General features: G+C 41.8%; 1 protein-coding gene across 11 annotated transcripts in view; it reads left to right on the top strand.

Moving 5' to 3' along the window:
• The window catches only part of Large1 (LARGE xylosyl- and glucuronyltransferase 1), a 503,421-nt gene that overhangs the window by 63,175 nt on the left and 415,797 nt on the right, over positions 1-24,449 (top strand). For 7 of the 11 annotated variants that reach the window (XM_031340326.1, XM_031340316.1, XM_031340322.1 and 4 more), the window contains one exon: positions 3,348-3,619. The exons of the other annotated variants lie outside the window; for them this stretch is intronic. The gene's annotated coding sequence lies outside the window, so the exon portion shown is untranslated. The remainder of the gene's footprint in view (positions 1-3,347; positions 3,620-24,449) is intronic. 11 annotated transcript variants of the gene reach the window in all.

Raw genomic sequence — 24,449 nt, 5'->3', positions numbered from 1 at the left:
AGGAAATTCCCTCCTCTCAAGGACAAAATATAAAACAGTGAACAGTCAGGATTATTTGTTCTCCAGGCATGCATGCAGTTCAGTCTTGGTGTATAAGCAAGAAAAGTGGGTTGGAACTTTCTAGAAGACTAGATTCTACTTTGTGTACACCTATCTGGAATTCTAGTGTATGTCAGGAGACACCTGGTTTATTTTTTAATTAGCAGCTATGTATCTTTTCCTCTCCACTGTTCTGGGCCCATGTTTACTAAGTTTTCCAACTTAAAGCTGATTAAAACACGTGCTCCTACCCCATGCTGGCTTTCCAGGTAATCTTGGCCATGCTTTTACATGGCTGCTTATACTTGTTTAAGAGCACTGACCCTCTGAACCATCTCCTCAGCTCCACATTTTGTTTAAAAACAAACAAACAAACAAACAAACAAACAGCCTAAAGGCCCAGCATGATTCTATTTTTCCACCAACATTAGTCTGTGAAATCTGCTTCTTATGGAATTCTGATCTTAGAAATAGCAATCTTGAATTGTTAAATGCATTTTTGAGTGATCAGAGTTTCATTGAGGGCTGCTAAAAATAGTAACATAAAACTGTATAAACATTAGATGTTTTGGAAGATGAGTAAGAATGTTAAAAATGATCATATTAATAAAGAAAGACTAAGCAGTGGCAGCCAGATGTTGTGTGTCTTAAAGGGATCTTAAATTTGATCAATATTCTAGATTTAGCTTCCAGATGATAGGAACCAGAGTGGGCAGCAGTGCATGTTAAATGACAGAGATTAAGGTGGTACGAAGCTCTAGAACTTAAGTCACTTTTAAAATCACATCCATTGTAAGAGGGAAACTGACAGTGCAATGTCAGATGATAAGAGATGGATACTTCTCTCTTTTTGTGAGGTTCTGAAAGTGAAACTTTAGCTTTTGATTGAAGATCAAGATTTTTAAATACTCATGACCCAGATTATAGTGTGTTAGGGATTTGTTCCAAAATAATTTTTGAGAGAAAGTGTAAAAAGATTGAGTAGGGCAAAAGTTATGCCAAAAATGGTTATGGTTCCCTCATTGTTCATGTCTAACCTAGGATACATAGTAACTCTCTTCTGAATACCTTTGACTGTTTCCCCTTTCCACTCCTTCCTTTGTTCTTGCTTTCTTCCTTTTCTTCTCTCTTGACTTAAAAAACAGCAGCAGCAGCAATAACAAAACTACATTATGTCTACATACATATATGTTGCCTGCATATATGTCTATGCACCAATATGCATGTTTGATACCTGTGGAATGTGGACAGCTCATTGGATACTAGGAAAGTGGAGTTACAGAAGGTTGTGAGCCACATATTGGATGCTGAGAATGGAACCTATATCCTCTTGGAGGGCAGTAAGTGCTCTTAACTACTGAGTTATTTTGTTATTTTCTTCAGTCTCTGATTGACATTTTGTAATAAAACTTTCTAATGCAATAATGTAGCCTATGGGAGCTAATCTTGGCTGTCAACTTGGCAGACCAGGAAAGACTCCGGAAGATACAACCACAGTTAAGGAATTTCCTCCTTCCGATTGGCCTGTGGGTTTGTCTTTGAGGGCATTTTCTTGACAAATGGTTGTGGGAGGACCTAATCCACTGTGTGGTGTGCACTACCAGTATGGGTCATATGGGAAATAGCTGAGCAGAAGCAGGAGAGGAAGCCTGTAAAGCAGTGTTCCTCCATGGTTTCTGCTTTGGTTCCTGCCTGGAGCTCCTGCCCTGGCTTCCATTGATGATGGACTATATAAACTGAATAGACCTTTTCCTCCCTAAATTGGTTTTGATCATGGTATTTGTCATAGCAACAGTGTTTTGCAATAGAGCTATGCTTATTTTGTTTTTTGTCTTTTGTTGTTTTTGTTTTTTGTTTTCCAAAGATTGTGACAGTATTTGGAACTCTGTCTGAAAAAGTCATTGAGTGCTCAGACCATAATGAGCCTTTGTGGGAGATTCTAAGATAATGCTGAAAGAAAAAAAAACAATGGTGCTGCCTGGCCTGTGAAGTTTTAAAGGGAAGCAACGGACTCTTATCAAGTTGTTTTTGTGATACTTTAAATTAAGAATCTGTGGATGTGAACCCTTTTGTGCTTTGCAGCGAAAATGGAAGCTGTTTGGTTGGGGTTGAAAAGCAGCTGTGATTAATAAGGGGCCAGTATTACTGAGGTGAAGTCTTCTGGGAAGTATTTCCTCAGGGTCATCACACAGGAGATATGGTCTAGGAGGGGTGGGGCAAGGTTGCTCCTCAGGCTGGCAGCAGGACTTGTCAAATGATGTGTAGGCATCTTCCATGTGGTACAGGTTTGGTAGGATGAAGGGGTCATGTAGACCGAGGCTTTGGCATTGTGTGGCAGAGTCAGAATCTCCCTGAAGAGAGACTTAGGAAACTAGAACAAACCTTTTTCTTGGCTTTTCCTGGTAAACAGGCAAGGTGAAGTCTGCCACAGGTAATAGCCTGAAATGATTGAGCTTGATGTGATTGATGTTATCTCATAATGTGACTTCCTGTCATTATGCTGTGCACTTCTTGGATTCTGGGATTGGGGGCCATTGTGAAGACTAGATCAATACGATCCAGAATTTTACAGTTGTGTTCCAGTCCTGTTTACCTCTGTGTTTTCTGCATTACAATTTCCCCTTAATAATTTGTTTAAACAGAAAGAAGTTCCTGCTTTAAGAATAGAAATAAATAAAGAAAGAAAGAAAGAAGGAAAGAAAGAGAGAAGGAGAAAGAAAGAAAGAGAGAAGGAGAAAGAAAGAAAGAGAGAAGGAGAAAGAAAGAAAGAAAGAAAGAAAGAAAGAGAGGAGGAGGGAGGCAGGGAGAGAGACAGAGAGACAGAGAGACACACAGAGAGAGACACAAAGAGAGACACAGAGAGAGAGAGACAGACACAGAGAGAGACACAGAGACACACAGACAGACACAGAGAGAGAGACAGAGAGAGAGACAGAGAGAGAGGAAGAAAGAAAAAGAACAGAAGAATGAAAAAGAGAGAAAGAAAGAAGGAAAGAGGCAGAAAAGGTAGAAACTACCATCTGACTATATAAAGGAGGAAATGGAAGGCCAGAGAGGAAAGAGAACCAGATTTACCTAGGAGGCAACTGCCTGCCCCAGACCCCTGGCAGCTGTTTCTGATCTGTTGCCCCAGTCTCTAGGCTTTTAGCTTCCTGCGTAGGCTCTATACATTCTGCACTCCATGCTGCCTTTCCCCTCTAGCCAGAACTGCTGAACTCCTTCCCTGCCCAAAGCATGCCAGGGGGAAAGTCCTTTGAGAAGTAAGTGCTTGCTGTATGCTGAGAGCTCCTACCTTGCTTGTTTTTTAGCTCGTGGCCCTGCAGCTGTGCCAGATCACTTCCAGCAGAAGACAGCCAAAAATTGCAAATTTGAGAAATGAACAGTCTCCTTGGGAGTCCACATGGGCTTGAAGGCTGCATATTGAACATTGAATCACTTTAATGCTTGTTTCACCTGCTGTTCATCCATATTTGCCTTCAATAAAACCAAGCAGCCTAGAAGAGCCTCAGGAGAGCCCATCTTTCAGGGCCAGGAACACCTCCAGAGCACAGTGGCAATCCAGGGTTATAAGAATGTTCTGGTAAGTTGGAAGGTTTTCCTGCAGAACCAGGTAGCCATCTAGGAAAGGAAGAGGTGGGGTAACCTAGAAGGATAAGAGAGGGGACTCTTCCTTTCTTATAGGTTAATGTTAGACCTTAAATTTACTTTGTACCCTAATCTTGCATGATGAGGTTTGTTTCCACTGCTAACAATTTTGCCTGGTTAGAAGGTTGGTTGAGTAGTGGTGGGAGAGGCAGTCAGGATGGAGGAAACCACTTTCTGGGCAGCTTGAGTTAGCCCTGCGTAAGTGTTGGGCTTGTGATCTCACCCCACTTCCCCTGCTCACTTCTTATGAAGTGTGCTTATAGCTTTAGAGTAATACTTTCAGAGTATGGTTCCTAGCATTAGGAGACTCCTTAGAACTGAGCTCAGGCCTGGCACCCATCCACTGGAGGCATTGTTAATAACTTTAATCTTTAAGGAGTACTTGCTGTATGTTAGGAGTGGGTTCCAGGGATGGCAAAGACCTAGTCCATACTAACAGGTACACACTCTAATAACGTAATGAAAAATAAGACTGAGTGATCAATTTTAGTGCTTGCCAAGCACTCTGCTAATGATTTGCCTATGTCTCATCATTTCTCTACTCTTTACAACAATCAGAAAGGAAAGCTTCCATTAATAATCACATTTTATAGCTGGAGCATTGGGGTTTGGAAAGAGCACATAGCTTTCATCAGGTCAGGGAGATGGCCGTGACTTTATGCCAAAGACAGGATTTATGCTGGATGGCTGTCTGCAGAATATATGTTCTCCCCGTCAATACCATGCTGCCTTGTATGGTGGAAGGGGCTTGCTGTGGCCTATAAGCCAGTGGGGAAGGAGAAAAAAGTTGGCCTCTTGAGTGTTATAACATAGGGAAAAACTAGGAGAGGCTTCCCAGAAGAGATGACGGCCTGGGTTTAGAGTGTGTGACCAGGAGTATGCCTTAAGGGGCCAGCAAGAACCCAGAGTAGAAAGCACAGGCCCGTTCGGAGAACTGTAGGTCACAGTCTATCCTGGGATAGAAAATAGGAAGGAAGACATCCACCATGTTGGGGTGAACTCTTTAAGAGTAGCATCCAAACTATCTTCCAATTCAGTAGTCACTAGCCACTTGTGACTACTTTAATTGAATTGAAATTAAATTATAGTAAAAGTCTGTTTCCTTGGTCTCTGTGGCTACATGCAATGGTGGCTTCTGAAGTGGAGGGCCCATGTGTGGAACTTTGTGTATTGTCCCCAGAAGTTCTGTTGGACAGTACTAGACTGACTCATTTCCATACTTGTCACACATCTGCTAGGCTTCACTTGCTGTTCCCTGGCTCTCAAGAGTACAAAGTTCCAGGGGATTTGTTCTGGTGGGGGTCCTGACCCTGCGGTGGGGGATTGGAGGGTGTGTGTGTGTCTGTGTGTGTCTGTGTGTGTGTGTGTCTGTGTGTCTGTGTGTGTGTATCTGTGTGTGTGCACGTGTGTGTCTGTGTGTGTCTCTCTGTGTGTGTATGTGTGTGTGTGTATGTGTGTGTGTCTGTGTGTATGTGTGCGCGCGTGTGTGTGTATGTGTGTGTCTGTGTCTGTGTGTATGTGCGTGTGTGTGTATGTGTGCGTGTGTGTATGTATGTGTGTGTATGTATGTGTGTATGTCTGTGTGTGTGTCTGTGTGTGTCTGTGTGTGTGTGTATCTGTGTGTGTATGTGTGTATGTGTGTTTGTGTCTGTGTGTGTCTGTGTGTGTCTCTGAGTGTACACATGCAGACAATGTGCACTTGCTCCAAAGGTGAATGTTAGTGACATTTTAAAACAGTACTTCTCAGGTCAATATATAAAGTAATCTCCCAAATATATCATTTTCCCTGTAAGCCAAGAGAGCTGCTAGTTTCATTAAAAAGGCTCTGGTAAATTTATTTTTAATTTTATTTTTTATTAAATACGCCTTACTGCTCAAGATCATAATCTCTAACTGAATAATAGGTGTCATTTTAGAGTTTGAAATAGCCAGCCCAATAGCACACACTGGAGGTTCTTAAGAAATAGGATTTGGTACTTTACATTATTGTAGGGACAAAAATAGGTCAAAAAGCTTTTCCTTTCTACTTCAAGTACAAGATTCTGACTTTCCACGTGGCGAGAAGCCATTTAGCAGTATAAAAGGGATTTTTATTTAGATAATGGTAACCTTCTTTGATTTTACAAACCTTGTTTTGTAAAAGAAGCCTGACTCTCTTTGAAGCCCTGTAGGCAGTTGACTTTATTTGTGGCCAAGAGATTTTATTTGGAAGACTTGTGGCTCACTCCTACATTTTGAAATCATTCGTCATTATTTTGGAATCTGTGGTTTCTGTTTTGAGTCCTGATTCTCTCTTGTCTCTTAGTACCTGTGGCTTAAGCAGGTGCCTTTGTGACTTCTGGGCCTCTCTTGGTGTTCTAGCTTAGCATTCCCTTTTGCTCTGGATGGGCTGTGGTCACATCCTTCCAGGGGCTTCAGAAAGATTATACAGGGCTCTGAGAAGGACCATGGTGATTGTTCTAGCTAGTGTTTGGCATGAGGATTACACAAGAGCTGGTCAGAGTCATAAGGTAGTGAGGCTTTGGCAGGGGCTACTGAGCTATGTTTGTAAAGAAGGAAGGTTTTCTTTTGGCTTAGTTCAGCAATGGGAAAGGCATGTGGTCTGGAACAATTCCTATCTAGGTTGGTGAGTCATGTGGCCAGGTTTGTTCCCAATTCTGTACTAGGAAGCAGAGGGCTCCAGCCAGAATCAGGGCTGCACAATATAACCTTTAAGATCCACCCTGGCAAGCTGACTCCCTGTTCCCACCTCTCAAAGGTCCCACAGCCTCCCCAGACAGCACCACCATCTGGAGAGGGACCAAGTTTTTAAATATGTGACATCCAAATCATAACGGAGACTAAAGTGATCAAGAACAAAGTTGCTGGACATGTCAGACCTGTCTGAAAGGGATTTACAGATCATAAGCCATCAGGGTTTTGTTTGTTTGTTTGTTTTAAAAGGTAATTTAGGTTGAATTTTCTCTCTCTTTGATGGAAAAAGCTGCCTGCTAAGAAGTTTCTCAAAACAGATTTAAGGTGTCTGCCAGGGGGAGGTTTCGAGAGGGGTGGGAATTTATATATGATGCTCAGCTCTCACCTAGGGCTGCTGTAGGGATGTAGGATGGCAAATATCCAAAAGCATATTAGAAACAGTATATTACTGGATGCCTTTGAGAGAAGACGAGGGAATTTCTTAGATCATATTTTCACTTTTTTTTTTTTGTCAGAGAGGCTAACAATTTTGGTTCATAGATCAAAGCTGGAGTGAGAAATTAAATTGTGTTACTCTCAGCATTTTAAGAGCTAGCCTCCAAAACCAGTTTTAAATGTATACTGTATGAAATAGTCTTATAGATTGTAAAGCCACAACAGACTGTTAATTTTTAGGATCAATTTTGCTTTGTTGATCAAAATGCCTTCTTGTGGGACTCATCTAAATTTGCCTAGACTTTAAGGTGTTGGATGTTCACTTGGTAAATTTGGATGCCAATTTGGTGATATTCTTGTCAAGTAACTTTAAAGCTAGATAGAATGCTAAGGCCAGTCTATGTGGATGCATGCTTTTCCTATGTTAGTTAACATTGTTTCAGCCCTCTTCACCATGGAAGCTGTTTCTCTGGGCCATGGATTGTTCCGTAATGATTTTATAATCCATCAGTGAGCAGAATAAACAGACTCTTAAATCCTGTGCAACAGAGAGTGCTTGGACTTTGTACAAACCCAGATTTCCCCTGCTCACTCATGGCAGCAGGTGATTGCCATGGGTCAGTGAGGGGCACGGTTCTCTACAGTGATGTATGTGCCAGGACTTCATACCTGGCAGGCAGGCAGTAATCATTTTTCTTCTCATTCATGTAAATGGGTTATTTTAAGGCAAGTCATTCTGGCTCCAGGGGAATTAAGACTTTTATTAAAGAATCAATGGACCCTCTCCAGCATTCATCTTCTCATTCTTTGGGTGAGTAATCTTGTTATTAGTAGATGTGCTGCTTTTGTGATCTGTGGGAATCTAGGTACGAGTAGCGTATTCTCTGCTGATATGCTAAGACGAGGGCATTCTCTCAGCTCCAATCCTTTATACTCACCATGTGCAGTACAAGGGAGGACCGACCCTCAGGTGCCCAGGACAGCACCCTTTTCCTCTCCCATGATATGCTTTGTATTCTTGGTAGGCCAGTTGTCTGGGCTATTTCTGAAGCTGTATGTCTGTGCTTCCTCCCTGGCATGACACGGATATTTCTGTCCTGAGAGTAGTTTATTCCTTTCATTTTCCTTCCTCCCTTGATGCAAATAAAAGCCATGGGGAACTGTTAATGGATGGTATTAATTCTGTAATACTATCAGTGACATATAGTGCCCTCCAGGGAGAGACAGGGGCCCTAGATGCTACTCTGAAGAACTGCTGGCACCTAGAACCCACCCCTTAGTGGGATTGGGATTCAGGAATGTTTCTCAGTTTTGCTGCCAAAGGTGTTTCATTAGAGGTAAAGAAGCAAATGATTGAAGCTCAGGCTCACTTCAAACTTATTTTGTAGCTGAAGTTAGACTCTACAGCCTCTTGTCTCAACCTATTTGTGGAACTTTTATACAGTGCTTAGCATCAAACCCAGTGCTTTTTGTATGTTTGGCAAGCATTGTACCTACTAAGTCACATCACTAGCTCAAGGAAACCCAATAATAATAATGATGATGATAATAATTATAATAAATTACTCTATCCTACTGTTCTAAAATGACTGAAAATGGGGTAGAGGAGAGTCTGATAGCTGTGGTCTTAGCATAGAATGTAAGAGAACCTTACACTCAAGTTGGGTGAGAAGAAAGAATACTGGGTAGTGATCCAGACCAGGAGTATGCAAACTGTGGGCCAGTCTGCCTCCATGAGCTTTTACGTGGTGAACAGTCGCAACATTAAAAGAATACTATTTTCTGTCATGATGAAATGACAGGTAATTTAAATTTCACTGTATCAGTAAAGCCTTGCAGGCCCATAACCACACCTATTCCATCTTCTATACCCATGTGCCTATAACTGTATTCAACTTGCATAGTTGCAGCTGAGACAGTGCAGCAGGCAGCGCTTCAAGAATTTACAACCTGACCTTTTTCTTAAAGTTTGCTGACTCCTGCATGAATAGACAGTTTATAGAACCTTCCTGCCCTAAGGCTGCATAAAAAACTGATAACATTTGTTCAGTGTCGCAGAGTGGTAGAAGGTCCCCTGCTGGCCAGGCCCACCATGCTGGTCTTGCAGGGGACTGTCCCCTTCCTTCAGTTGTCCTTATAGACTCTGTACTGCCTCTTATGGATGCTGGAGGAAGACACTCTCATCTGTGTCCAGTTTCCTGGGGTAGGGGTGGGGTGACCTCTCCTGTGGGCTCAGGTGTTCTTAGTAATCCTCGCTTACTCAGGAAGTCTTTCCAGTTTACAAGGGCTTTTCATGTCACTGCCTTTGTTCACGGTTGGTTTTCCTTTCTCACATGTTATCTTCTGCTGGTCTATTCATATATGTTAGCCCTTCTTAAGGACGTTATGGACAGGTATATGAGTGTTTGTTATTACAAATTCACCAATCTTGTTGAAATTTATTATTTTTTCTCTCTCTCCCCCTCCTCCCCAACTTTCCCTCACTCCCTGAAATCTATTCTCTTCTTCCTCCCTTTTTCTCCCCTACCCCCTTATCTCCACCTCTTTCCCCTTCTTCTCAGTGTTACAGAAAACCCTGTGGTTTTTGACATGCCCATCACAGGATTTCCCATGTTCAAACAGTGTTGATGGAGCCTGGCTAAGAATTTGTACTTTTTGGTTTAAGGGAGAGTGGTGTTTTGAATAGGAATGGTCCTTAGAGAATCATGTGGTTGAATGCTTGGCTCATGTGAAGTAGCGCTGTTAGGAGGTGTGGCTGTGTGAGGAAGTGTGTCACTGTGGAGTTTTAAGCTTTGACGTCTTTACTATGTGCTCAAGCCACACTCAGTGTGGCACACGGTCTCATTCTGCTGACTGTGGATGAAGATGTAGAACTCTTCAGCCCTAGCATCGTGTCATCAGCCTGCACACTGCTATGCTTCCTGCCATGGGGATGATGGACTGAACCTCTGAAACGGTAAGCCAGCCCCAATGAAATGTCTTTTCTTATAAAAGTTGCTGTGGTTACGGTGTCTCTTTACAGTGACAGAAACCTAACTAAGACAAAGAGGAAGACAACTGATAGCATGTCCATTTCAGAGTCTGGGCAGTGTCTCTTGCAGTGGATTAGAACAAGAGTCTGAATCTTACTGTTACTTCACTTTAATATGTTAGGGTACTGGCAAATAGTATACAGAGAACTAGTTATTCAAAAGCTAGAAAAACTCAAGTCAGTTGAGTTCATTCAGTTAACAAGTACTTTAGTTCCTGTTATGAAGGAGGCACTCTTTTACAGAAATAGAGTTGCCTTGGATATTGTACTACATAGCAGTACATATAGGAACAGACATAGATACAGATACACACACAGACATAGATACAGTCTCTCTCTCTCTCTCTCTCTCTCTCTCTCTCTCTCTCTCTCTCTCTCTCTCTCTCTAGTGAGGATTGAATCCAAGGCCTTGCATGCAGTAGTCACTTATTCTACCTCTGAATCTTAGAAATAATATATTTAAAAATGGGTCAGTGCATTGGTGCAAATAATCCAGTTGGTGGGATTTAGCAGGTGGTGAACTGGATAGGCTATCCAGGAAGTCTATTGAGTTACCCAGAGCCACTGATACAGCCATCAATGCCAAAATAGGACAGGAAAGGGCTTTAGGCAGTGGGCACAGCAATTATAAAGGTCCCAAGGGTGCAAGTTTACTTGAACAGCAGTAAGCTACTGTAGATGGGCTATGAGATGTCACAATGGGACTTGTGGGTGAACACAGGTCAGGTCCCACTTAATAATGGAGCAGTAGCTAGCCTGAGGGGTGCCGAGCAGTACCCAGCCTGAGGGGTGCAGAGCAGTACCCAGCCTGAGGGGTGCAGAGCAGTACCCAGCCTGAGGGGTGCAGAGCAGTACCCAGCCTGAGGGGTGCAGATCCCACTTAATAATGGAGCAGTAGCCAGCCTGAGGGGTGCAGAGCAGTAGCCAGCCTGAGGGGTGCAGAGCAGTAGCCAGCCTGAGGGGTGCAGAGCAGTAGCCAGCCTGAGGGGTGCAGAGCAGTAGCCAGCCTGAGGGGTGCAGAGCAGTAGCCAGCCTGAGGGGTGCAGAGCAGTAGCCAGCCTGAGGGGTGCCGAGCAGTACCCAGCCTGAGGGGTGCAGAGCAGTACCCAGCCTGAGGGGTGCAGAGCAGTACCTAGCCTGAGGGGTGCAGAGCAGTACCCAGTCTGAGGGGTGCAGATTCCACATTACTTTCCACGGTGCCTTATACTGCCTGTACATGAATTTTAGGCTCTAACCTGCTTGGTTCTTACCACCTGTGGTATCCTGGGGTTAAGCTTACTCAATTTTGGCCTTAGTGTTGTCCCAGTAAACTGTGTACCTGAGTCAGCATCGCTCTTTCTGGCCATCAGATCCTAGTGACAACAAGCAGGACCACGCCAGACCGCATCTTTACACCACAGGTGGAATGATTCATTTTTCTCCAATGAGGTAGATAAATGTGGTTGTCCCCATTTTGAACCATGCCTTCTGTACCAACTCTACATTGCAGGAGCAGCTGAACTGGATGTACTCCAATTGCTAACAGCTTTGAGTGGTTGTAGGGCTCTCTTATAGGCTCTTGGATGTGCTGCGTTCGCCACAAGCTTTCTTTTGCATACATATATATATATATGTAAAGCCTTTCAACAGTCTTGCTTGAAAAACTGCATATATGAGTTCAGAGCCTTGCTTGTGACCTTAGCAACTCAGGTTGGGGCAGGGTAGATGGAGCTAGGCAAAAGAAGAATGGAATTAATGCTGCTCTCTGTCATGATCCTCCTCATACATACATAGCAGTGATTGTTCCTTCAAAGGTAAAATCCTAAAGTGTCTAATGTGTATCAAGTGTGAGCCAAGAGCTCATATACCCAGTTTCATTTCAGGACTACTGTTTCTCTGGGCCAAGGATACTAGTGTGCCTCTCCTTGCTTGAAAGATACCAGGCTGATGTTTCTTCATGCTCAGTGCTCTGGAAAACTTGGCATCTGACTCATCTCCTGGCTACAATGACTTTCTAGGCTGTTGGTTTGCAGTAGTGCCAGCATGTTTTTAGCATGAATAACACATATGGCAAGTACCATCAGACCCTCAAATGTCATTTCTCACCTGCTGTGTGGTTAGACAGCTCAGAGCCCCAGGCCCTGAATGTTATCAGACACATTAATGAATGAAGTGAATGTATGTTGCACTTGTGGGGCTGTGGAATTGTGATGTCTTCTCAACTACCATTGTAGGCAACCAGTACAGTTGATCATTGTTAAGGTGATCAACTGTACACAAGTGGGAAGATCATGGACAACGCAGCTATCATGGATACTCCTGCCACTCCCTCCCCCCCATACAAAGTACAATAGATTGTGTGGCTGCTTCTCAACCAAAGAAGTCTCACACTCACATAAAGCCTGGATACACACGTCATAAAGACATATACTAATCACCAGCTGTGGCGTCAATGTCTGGTCCATCTGGCTCTGTGAGAATTGCTCCTTGTAGTATGTGCTCACTACATGTGAATTCACCTGGGTGAAGAAAATACAATCTATGTCCCTGAGCACTGTGATAGTATGAACTAGGCTTCTAACTTCAGGTGATAGATGAGTACTGCCTAGGAAAGCTAATGGCATTATTTCATTCATTTCTTTCTTTGTCGCTGAGGAATGCTGATATGGTGGAAGCTCTTGATTCAGTGATTGTACCTTCCCTGTGCTGAATTTTTTTTTCATGGATTTAATAAAGATGGAAATAGATGAGTGATGCTTTTCCCACAGCATCTTTCTCTCAGATATTCAGTTATGGCTTAATGCATTATTATTATTATTATTATTATTATTATTATTATTATTATTATTATTATTATAGAAAGCATGGTTTGGCTTTAATGTTTATAGTAGTATGCAGATACTGAGTATATTCTTGTTGGGTACATGGCAAATTTTAGGACTTAGCGACAGATGTGTTTTGATTTCTGGGATCCACTCTGTTTCCTAGTAGTGCAGAAGCCTGTGAAAGTCATTCAGCCTCTTGAAATTCTAATATTTCTGTACTAAAATGACAGCAGTCAAACACCAGGACCAACCTTACCTCTCATGATACTTTAGTAGACCCACTATGGCAAAGGAGTATAGACCCATGGGCTTAAACTACAGACATTCCTATTTTTATAATTCTATGGCCAGAAGACCAAGCTTAAGGCATTGGCCACATGGCTAGCCCCTTCCCAGGCCTTGAAGACAGCGCTTTTCTGTGACTTCACAGTGAATCCCTGTGTACTTTTATCTTGATCTCTTCCTTTGGGATTTGATTAAAGTTCATTAAAACAAGAAGGTCTTTTTACACCTCTTACCTCTTTAGAGACATCTAGCTACAAATGCAGTGTAAGTTTCTTTTTCCTTTTTTTCTTTTCTCTCTTTTTTTCCCTCTTTTTTGCCAGGATGGTTCTTCTGCATAATCCTGGGCAAAACTGTCATCCCTGGTGGAATGAGCTGATTTCCAAGGTCACTTCTAGTTTGCAATTCTAGGTCTCTTATTCAACTGTTTGGGAAGGCTGTTATCTTTGTAGGCCCAAAATACTAGATTCTGGTTCCTAGATTTTTTTTTTTTGTTTTGTTTTGTTTTGAGACAGGGTTTCTCTGTATAGCTCTGGCTGTCCTGGAACTCACTCTGTAGACCAGGTTGGCCTCGAACTCAGAAATCCGCCTGCCTCTGCCTCCCAAGTGCAGGGATTAAAGGCGTGTGCCACCACCGCCCAGCAGGTTCCTAGATTTTTTAAATGTTAGCTTATTTGGAAATTTGCAAAGATGTTTGCACATGTGATCACTTTGAGATTTTTGAGAACAAAGGAATAATTGTGAGTTATGACCTAGGTTAGTCTTAAAGGCCTTCTCATGGACTTTTTAATAGAAAGTCACAGGGGATTGAACACATTGAAGGGGAAAAGGCAGCTAGAGAGATGGTTTAGCGGTTAAGAGCACTGACTTCCAGAGGGGATGAGTTCAATTCCCAGCAACCACATGGCGCCTCACAACCATCTGTATTGAAGTCTGATGCCCCCTTCTGGTGTGTCTGAAGAGAGCAATGCTGTACTCACATAAAATAAATGGATAAATATTTTTAAAAATGAAGAGGAAAGGGCTATATTACCACTAGACAGCATTGGATACCTCTGCATTCGATATTCTGGATAGTATATCTGTCTGCCCTTAGCACTGGGGCTCAGGAATGCATGATGGGAGGGACATACTTCCTGAGCCTTGCTCTTCTCAGTGAGGTTTTGGCCATTCCTTCAATCTCTTCTCTGTCTTCCTTTACACAGAGGTAGCATTCAGTTCACTGTTTCCATCTGTTCTCCTATCATGGTTGCATATCTATATCTACAGTTCTTGTTCTTGGCAATTGTAGCTGGAAACTTTAGTGGCTTCCAATGATGGAGTCAGGATGGATGGGCTGGGCTCATATGGTAGCCTTATGCACCGGGTTTTGTAACCACTTCATAACTGGGGATTTGATGGCCACTGATGTCCTGACATGAATAAAATGCTATCTTCAGGGTATTTGTTGCTGAGTTTGTTCCTTGTGGTGGCATGGTCATTTGGTGTCTCCGTATGCAAAAGCCACCATTCTCTGCTTATAGACTTGAGGATTGCCTGGGAGGCTTTGTCATAGTGTTGCTCATTTATTTAAGTCACTGGCTACTAAAGTCACAAATGGTAACATTTGAAGACTCTTTTCTGGACATGACTGAACCTCTTTCATTTGCCTTGTATTTAGGAAAACAAAGACCTAACATGTCGTCTTCATGATGGTCTACATAGTAAAATTAGACTTGACCTATAATGGCAACTCACTTTTTTTTCTTTGCCTTTTAAAATTATGCCATGCTGTCTCGGTGTACCATAGCTCTCATGAAACTTCATAAACTAACACATATATTGAGATCATACTGTGTGCTCAGGTCCTGCTAGGGAAACGTTTGCTAAATTCCATCACTTGGCTCTCATTATAACATGATGCTATTATTAGTAGAAAGTATTTAGACTTTTAATTGGCTAGACCTTTAAATTCTACAGCTTGTTAAATGTAATGCTTATGCGTGGAGTGGGAATAATATGGGTTCAGCATAAGTCCTGAGTGGATGCTTATAGGTGAAAGGAAGAAATAAATGGCTAGATAAGTTAGGGACTCGAGGAAGTACACGTAATTAAAAAATGTTGGTCAATAAAATGTTAGCTAAGCCCAGGGGCCTGGCTTGGCCTTATTGTAGGTATGTGACTGCCTTTGGTAGTATCTTTTGTTGATCTGAGAAATGCAATTTGCCTTCAAGTGCTGTTGTAACGGTTCAATGAAATAATGCTGTGTGTGAGGTTCAAAGGTAGTTTAGGTAGAGTTTGTAACTACCAAGAGTTCATGATTCGGGAACGTAATCCCCAATTATGTGAGGTGGGGGCTATAAAAGGTGGGTTCTAGAAAGAGCTTTTTAGGTCACTGGGAGTGTGACCTTGGAATGGTTTAAGGTGCCTTTGTGGAACTAAGCCCTCTGGTTTTCTGTTTGAACACAGAATCTGTCTGTTCTCACACTGCTGTCCATCTTTAGTAAATCTGTAAACCTGCAGACCTAAGTGTCCAGAGCTGCAAATCAAGTAAACCTGTTCTTGCCATCGGTGGTGGTAGGCTTTTTTCTTCTTTTTTGGTGGTTTGTTTTTTAAGAGTTACCTGCCCAAGGTATTCCGTTGCAGTAAAAATATAAGTACTTGACCCAGTGCCAGAATGATGTCTGGTAGCAGTCATTAATAGCTGTTAACAGGGCCGTCAAGGAGCATACTACCACTGAGTATGTGAATGCTCTAGGGCTAACCTCAGAGGACTTAGCCCTTGAAAGGAGGATAGCACAGAGACATGGAATGCATATGACTCAGTTTGGTCAAGGATATGTTGCCCTAGAAGGCAGCAGAAAGAACTTTTTCCATAACGACCCTTTCTGGACAATTCTTTGCTGTGTGAGGGGAGGAGGATACGAGGGTCTGAAGCCAGTAGCACACACATGCACTTGTGCACAGTTACACCATCTGTGGGTCCTTAGAATTGGAAGACAACAACCAGGGAAACATTGTGACATGAGACCTATTAGATGGAATGGGTGAAGCTCTGTTTTGAGGGGATGGATGATTTCATTTTTATTCTCAGTTTTGTGTTCCATACCCAAATGTGAACTTGGGTATGGTGTTGTAATTTTTTTTTTTATTGTATGTAGTGAGAACATTAACTTAGATGCATGATTAATGACTTATACTATGCACCTGGCATTGTATTAGGTTTTAGGCAGACACAGAGAAAACACATAGTCTCTATCCTTACACAGCTGACAGTTCCAGTAGACACGGGAAAGTTAGCCAGGAGTAACAGGCTTACTATGGCACTGTGGAAATGTTTGTATATAATGCAATCACTTATTAGTACAGTTTATTTTGGGGGGGTTGGGTTTTTTTTTTTTTTATACTCAGGTATATGATATGCTCTGGGTAAAAGCTTTTGATTACTTTCAATTTGAAAGCCTCTTGGCTGAAGCCAGTTGTGTGTACATGTATGTGTGTGCGTGTGTGTATACATGCATATATGCCTGTAGAGCTATATAAGTAGTCAACTATGAGCATTCTTTCCTAAGTAGGTCCAGCTTGCTAGTTTTGTGACAGCATCTGTCACCTGGGACTTGCCAATTCAGTTAGGCTGACTGGCTACCAAGCCCCAGAGATCCTTTTGTTGTTCCTAGCACTGTGATTTCAAGCATCTAGGCATACACCACCATTCCTGGCTTTTGATGTCAGTTCTGGGACTCAGGTCCTTAAATTTGCTTGGCAAACACTATATTGACTGAGCCATCTCCCAAAACTCTGCTATTCTTTTTTAACATAACATCTGTATTTGTCAGGGTGGATTACATGAACAACCCCACTTTCTCTGTGGCTTAAAGAATAAAGGCACACTTCTTAGTTATGCAAAGAATTCACCTGCAAATGGTATGTGTGGATGTGTCTGTGTCATGCCACACATACCCTAGGATACTATAGGGTCCTACTACCTATAGGTCCTACTCCCTATAGTATCCTAGATCTCCGTGACAAGAACATGTTGGAATTTGAGGCGTCTTGTTCTGTGTCCTACAGGCTCATTTGGTGCATTGACCAAAGCCAGTAGCGTGGCCACTTTTCTTCCCAATTGCTAGTAAGGCAGATTGACCAATCTTACCTGTGCCTGGAAGGCTAGGAGCCTGCGGATTCCAGCCATCTTACTGAATTCTGCATCCTGATTAGCTTTGTATTCAAATTCCTAAGCTGTAGGTAGTATACTTGCAAGCAAAAGTAGCTTCCGAATCTGTCCTGGTGCCTTTTGCCTGCAATTCCATCACATGGGCAGTTGAGGCAGGACGGCTACATGGTAAGTTCCAGGCTAACCGCAACAAATAAGCTACCTCCAAAGATTGCAGGACACGTATATTTAAAGGAGCTCACTTTTCACTATGTTGCTGGAAATCCTAAGCAGTCATGAATACAATGAGCAAACAAAGCTAAAAAAAGAGGAACTGGATTATAAAGCCTGCAGTAAGGCCAAGGGGAGACAAGGCAATCAGACTGGCAAGCTTAAGAAAGCCAAGTCCACCTACAGCTGTAATACTGTAAACTGTGTAAGTAGAGCCCGAGCTCAGGACAGAGTGTCCAGATGTCTTCATGTCTCCCAGCAGCACGTGTAATCTTGTGGCAGTTTAGTAGGCACCGTGCCAGGACTGGCAACATATAATTAAGTAGAATCAGTAAGAAAAACAGACTATATTTATTATATGCATTACATGATCATGGGAGTGTATCTTTTCACTTTGTTAAAACTAAGTGTTTCAGCAAGAAAAACAGCAAGCCTTCTGTAATGTAAAAAGTGTCTTATGTGCGCTGTGGGTAATTGATGCCTTGCTATATTTACCTTTCATTCACATGCCATCTTAAAGGACTTGGCTTTATAATCCAGTTCCTCCTTTTTTCCCTTTGTTTGCTCATTGTGTTCATGATTGCTTAGAATTTCCAGTAATGCAGTGAAAATTAAGCTCCTTTATTATAAGCATATACACTTACACACTAACCCCATCCTTGTGTTGTGAGAATCATGGCTTCCTGGGTCCACAAACAGACCATGAATTTAGGGAGCGTACAGCCATCATTTGCAGTAGTCTTGCCTTGGTACCTCTATTCTCTTTGTCCACAGGCTCTTGGACATACTTTCTGCAGGTGGTTAGGAAGAGAAGTTCTAAAGCACTCTTGTTTCATTTTTGTGGAGACTGTCATTACCTTGTCAGTCAAGCATGTGTTCCCTCTGTCAGAGTTTTACTTAGGCATGGAGGGGTCAGAGAAAAATAGTAACAATCCCCTATGTTACTGGGGTTTTAGGGAATTTCTTTTGGGATTCTGAGTCTCATTAAAAAATAAAATAAAATATATACAGTAAGTATACTCAGTAATACTCAAACATAATTAGTATTTAAAAGAAAATCACTCCAGAGCAGAAAAACTGTAAATTGTAATGGCTGCACAAAAAGAATGGAGACCAGAAGCAAAAACAACAAAAAAACAAAAACAAAAGGAAACCACCTATGCAATTTAAGCTGGCATGGAATTCAGATGTGGATATATGATGGGGAGGAGAGCTTTAGAGAAAAAGGTACAGAGGCCTACCTAAAATTTGTGGAAGCTCAAAGGATTAACAGGAAACATTTAAGAGATAATAATAAGAAGAGACGTAAAAGTTGTTCTTTTCCTCGTATTTCAGAAAAACAAGCACTTAGGAAGCTGCCTGATGGTGCTCTGTACAAGGTTGTCCTGGGAGGAAGACTTCTGGGAAGGAAAGTTACAGTATCTCATTGACAGGATAATTACTCTGTCCATCTCTTGCATGAATTGAGATGAACCACTTTTCTAGGGCTGGCTCCTTTGTTGGGTGGTTGACTTGGCCCAGTTGGAATGGTAGGTCTCTACTCAGAGACTCTAGTCTCTTGACTAAAAAGACTATTTTCTGAATGGGCCTTTCTTTATTGCTGCTCTACCACCTGTATGTTTTAAGTGTTCACAGTTTTGGGGTTCAGATGAATATAGTTGTCCCTCTGTGTCCTTTCCTGGGTTTTAAGCCCCCACCCCAGCAGATACTAACATCCTTGTATGCCAGATCCCTTATATGAAACAATATATTATTTGTATCTACATCTTATTTCCAGGTCATTTCTGATACCTCATTCCATGTAACTGTATGTAATAGTAACTTCATTGTATTTAGGAAATAATGGCAAGATGAAAATGTGTATGCATTCTATGCAGACGTAATTTTCTTTCTTTGGGGATATTTTTGAACTTCTTTTAGTTCAGGGATGCTGAATTCAGAATGGCTGTAATTGGCTACTTGTTGCCAAGCTCTGCTCTCATATTAAGTCATTTAACCTTGGCATAGCCCTCAATAGCTGGCATTTTCTTCTATTTTATAATGACACTGAGAACTGGAAAGATGACCAACTTTATCAGTCTTCCCTAATGAAAAGCAACATTTTTATTTGAAACCAGGGTTTTTCTAACTCCAGCTCAGTCTCTTCAGAGTTTATGGAATGTGTTTCATCTTCTATCCACAGGGTGGGAATAGCTTTCTATCCTCCCTCTGTAGAGGGCCTGGTATACAGGGTACCTAGATTACAGAGATTATCAATAGTGAAAATGAGATTTGTATGTGGGTCACTTTTCTAACTCCCAGGGGAACTGTGGAAGGGTAGTAGTATAATTGTGGATTAAAAGCAAGTTGATTTAGTGGAGTGAACTAACCAAGGTGATTAATTAGTAACCACAGAGAATTTGAGGGCAAGATAATTGATTCTAAATTTGAGGTGATGTCAAGGACTGATACTGTTCCTAATGAGAATTGAAGGTGATGGTCATTGGTACCATCAGAATTCAGGGTTTGATATAGATAGGATCAGTGTGTTTGAATAGTCCAGATTGTATACAACTGGAGGAGAGAGTTCCCTGTAATATATGGTAGAGAACAGCAGAGGATTCAGCTAAGGTCTGAAATGATAACTAGAACATTCACATGCAGGAAAACCTTACTTGGTGACCTGCCATATTCTTTGTGGAGCGCTAGACCAATGGAGAAGTTTGTGCTTAGGAGGAACTAACATGAAGTGTGATGGCTGGCTGATAGAAATTGCCTGTTGTGGCCAATATTTTCTGATCCAGAGATCCTGGAGTCATCATAAAGTCCACTGTTTGATGTATGGGCTCCTGCTGCTGCTGAAATTAATTATCGCATTTTCCTTAGTTGGATTGTCTTCCAACTTGTTCTGAAGTGTGGGGATCATCAACCAATGAAAGTATTTACTAAGCATACATATCCCAAGGGAATCAGGGAAATCTTTCTTGGCATGGGGATGTAAAACAAAACTATCAATGAGGGACAATCTGCAGCCTTAGACACACTAGTTATAAAAGCATTTACAAGATAGATCATGCACTCAATTCTTGGATGGTCATGACTGAGCCTGTCATTTTGCTGTATTCTTGGGTGTGGGCCTGAATACTGGAGACTTTCCATGGAGATCTCTGGCCTGGCTGGGTGTGAGAGTTCATGTAGAGGGAGCAAGCGAGTGCAAGCAGGGAGGGGAAGTCGTTTTTTGCCACTTATACTGCTGCAGTTGGCTCCATCTCCCTGTGCCACCTCTGTTATTCTACACTGTCCTGCACTGAGTCAGGTCGGGCTGGGCTGATGAACAGCTGACTAGCCAGTGAGGAGTGCAGTGGAGCTTCAGGTGGCCTTTTGGGAGAGCAGACCTCTTCCCAAGTGTTACAGCTCTTATGACAGACGCTCTTGGACAATGGAGTAGTTCTAGAATACCTTTAATCCTTCCAGATAGTATTCTTATAAACAGTTTTGGGGTGGGTCAGGGTCTGACAGCAGGTACTTCTCATTGGCTTGGTCTGAGAGCTTGGGGAAACCTTATTTGCATGTGGGAGGGCTTGGTGCTGCTCCTCTGTGACTGGTGGCCACACACCTCTCTTTGGGGGACTGTGGGAAGCTATAGTTGCAACTGGGGCCAGGGGCCCAAGGGGTGTGGCTGAACACATGCCATCCTTTGCAAGGGGACAGTCACCTGCTGGGTCTTCTGGGTTCTAAGCCTGAGCTCGACCTGGACCAGGCTGCCTATCACCACCCCACACTTGGGTATCTTGGACAAGTTTCTGGGCTATCTGGTCCTGAGCATCTAATTAAATAACTACAAAAAGGCTATACACATGTTTGAGATGAGCCATCAGTTTTAGTCTTTTGGACATGGACCAGTATTACTACCCCCAAGTCACACAGGAATGTGATTGACAACTGAAGAGAAAAGAATAGGGAAAGAAAAATGGAAATGCTAGCTTTCTTAGGCTACAGTACCTTGGTTGAGCTTTGGTGTGTCTCCATTGTAGGCTTTCCTCATGGATGAGGCAGGAGGTAGCTTGCTGCCTTGCACCCAAACCAGGAACCATCTAGTGTACCTGCTAGTACTTCCTCCCTCTTTGTCCACTTAGAAAAGACTTGCTGTTATGATCTTAGTCTAAATTATTCCCAACTTGATTGTGTTTTAGATGCTCAGTCTCTGGCTTGAGATGTTTTGAAGCATAGGAGCCTTTAGAAATTGGAACCTGGATTTTCTCTCCAGTGAGTTTGTAAGACAGGACCAGCCAGCCGGGAGGCCCAGCCAGCCGGGAGGCACAGGCCCCACAAGTCGCAGGGGAGCTGAAGGGCTGCAGGGACAGGACAAGCTCTAGTCAGAGACACTAAGAACATCAAACACCAAAAATCAAGAGATGGCAAAAGGCAAACACAAGAATCCTACCAACAGAAACCAAGACTACTTGGCTTCATCAGAACCTACCTAGTACTCCCACCACAGCAAGTCCTGGATATCACAGAACACCAGAAAAACAAGAATTGGATCTAAAATCATATCTCATAATGCTGACAGAGGAACTTAAGAAGAACATGAATAACTCCCTTAAAGAAATACAGGAGAACACAGGTAAAGAGGTACAAGCCCTTAAAGAGGAAACAAAAAAATCCCATAAAGAATTACAGGAGATCACAAGTAAACAAGTAGAAGCACTTAATGAGCAGACTCAAAAATCTCTTGAGGAGTTGCAGGAAAACACAAACAAACAGGTGAAGGAATTGAGTAAAACCATCTAGGACCTAAAAAAGGAAGTAGAAACAATAAAGAAATCACAAAAAGAGGCAACTTTGGAGATAGAAATCTTAGAAAAGAAGTCAGGAAACATAGATGCAAGCATCACCAACAGAATTAAAGAGATAGAATCTCAGGGGCAGAAGATAACATAGACAACATTGAGAGAACAGTCAAAGAAAATGCAAAAAGCAAAAAGACCCTAACCCAAAACATACAGAAAATCCAGGACACAATGAGAAGACCAAACCTAAGGATAATAGGTATAGAAGAGAGTGAAGACTTCCAACATAAAGGGCCAGTAAATATCTTCAACAAAAATATAGAAGAAAACTTCCCTAACCTAAAGAAAGAGATGCCCGTGAACATACAAGAAGCCTATAGAACCCCAAATAGACTGGACCAGAAAAGAAATTCCTCCAGCCACATAATAGTCAAAACACCAAATGCACAAAACAAAGAAAGAATACTAAAAGCAGTAAGGGAAAAAGGTCAAGTAACATATAAAGGCAGGCCTATCAGAATTACACTAGACTTCTCATCAGAGACTATGAAAGCTAGAAGATCCTGGACAGATGTCATACAGACCCTAAGAGAACACAAATGCCAGCCCAGACTACTATACCAGGCAAAACTCTCAATCGCCATAGATGGAGAAACCAAAGTATTCCATGACAAAACCAAATTCACACCATATATTTCCACAAATCCATCCCTTCAAAGAGTAATAAATGGAAAACTCCAACACAAGGAGGGGAACTACATCCCTGAAAAAGCAAAAATGTAATCTTCCAACAAAACTGAAAGAAGATAGACATATGAACGGAATGCCAGCTCTAACTACAAAAACAAACAGGAAACAACAATTACTTTTCCTTAATATCTATTAATATCAATGGACTCAATTCTCCAATAAAAAGATATAGACTATCAGATTGGGTATGTAAACAGGACCCAACATTTTGCTGCATACAGGAAACCCACCTCAGTGATGAAGACAGACACTACCTCAGAATAAAAGGCTGGAAAACAATTCTCCAAGCCAATGGTCACAAGAAAAAAGCTGGAGTAGCCATTCTAATATCGAATAAAATAGACTTTCACCTTAAAGTGATTAAAAAAGATAAAGAGGGACACTTCATATTCATCAAAAGTATGATCTACCAAGATGAACTCTCAATTCTGAATCTCTATGCTCCAAATGCTAGGCATCTACATTCATAAAAGAAACTTTACTAAAGCTCAAAGCACACATTACACCACACACAATAGTAGTAGGAGATTTCAACACCCCATTCTCTGCAATGGACAGATCATGGAAACAGAAAATAAACAAGGATACAGTGAGACTAACAGAAGTCATGAAACAGATGGATTTAAAAGATATCTAGAGAACTTTTTATCCTAAAACAAAAGGATATCCCTTCTTCTCAGCACTTCATGGTACCTTCTCCAAAATTGACCATATAATCTGTCACAAAACAGGCCTCAACAGATACAAGAAGATTGAAATAATTCCTAGTATCCTATCAGATCATCATGGACTAAGGCTGCTCCTCATTAACAACATAAACAATAGAATGCCCACATACGTGTGGAAGCTTAACAACACTCTACTCAATGATAACTTGGTCAAGGAAGAACTAAGAAAGAAATTAAAGACTTTCATGAGTTTAATGAAAATGAAGCCACAACATACCCAAACTTATGGGACACAATGAAAGCAGTCCTAAGAGGAAAACTCAAAGCTTTAAGTGCCTCCAAAAAGAAATTGGAGAGAGCATACACCAGCAATTTGACAGCACAACTGAAGGCACTAGAACAAAAAGAAGCAAATTTACCCAAGAGGAGTCAAAGGCAGGAAATAATCAAACTCAGGGCTGAAATCAACCAAATAGAAATAAAAAGAACTATACAGAGGATCAACCAAACCAGGAACTGGTTCTTTGAGAAAGTCAACAAAATAGATAAACCCTTAGCCAGACTAACTAGAGGGCACAAAGATAGTATCCTAATTAACAAGATCAGAAATGATAAAGGAGACATAACAACAGACACTGAGGAAATCCAAAATGTCATGAGATCCTAGTACAAAAGCCTATACTCAACAAAACTGGCAATCCTGGATGAAATAGACAATTTTCTAGACAGATACCAGGTACCAAAGTTAAATCAAGATCAGATTAACGATCTAAACAGTCCCATATCTGCTAAAGAAATAGAAACAGTCATTAATGGTCTCCCAACCAAAAAAAGCCCAGGACAAGATGAATTTAATGCAGAGTTTTATCAAACCTTCAAAGAAGACCTAATACCAATGCTCCTCAAACCATTCAACAAAATAGAAACTGAAGGCACTCTACCCAATTCGTTCTATGAAGCCACAAT

This window comes from Mastomys coucha, unplaced genomic scaffold (genome assembly GCF_008632895.1).
Source record: "Mastomys coucha isolate ucsf_1 unplaced genomic scaffold, UCSF_Mcou_1 pScaffold22, whole genome shotgun sequence".
Taxonomy (NCBI): Eukaryota; Metazoa; Chordata; class Mammalia; order Rodentia; family Muridae; genus Mastomys; species Mastomys coucha.
The sequence above is the reverse complement of the archived record's forward strand: the minus strand, read 5'-3'. Positions and strand labels throughout refer to the sequence as shown.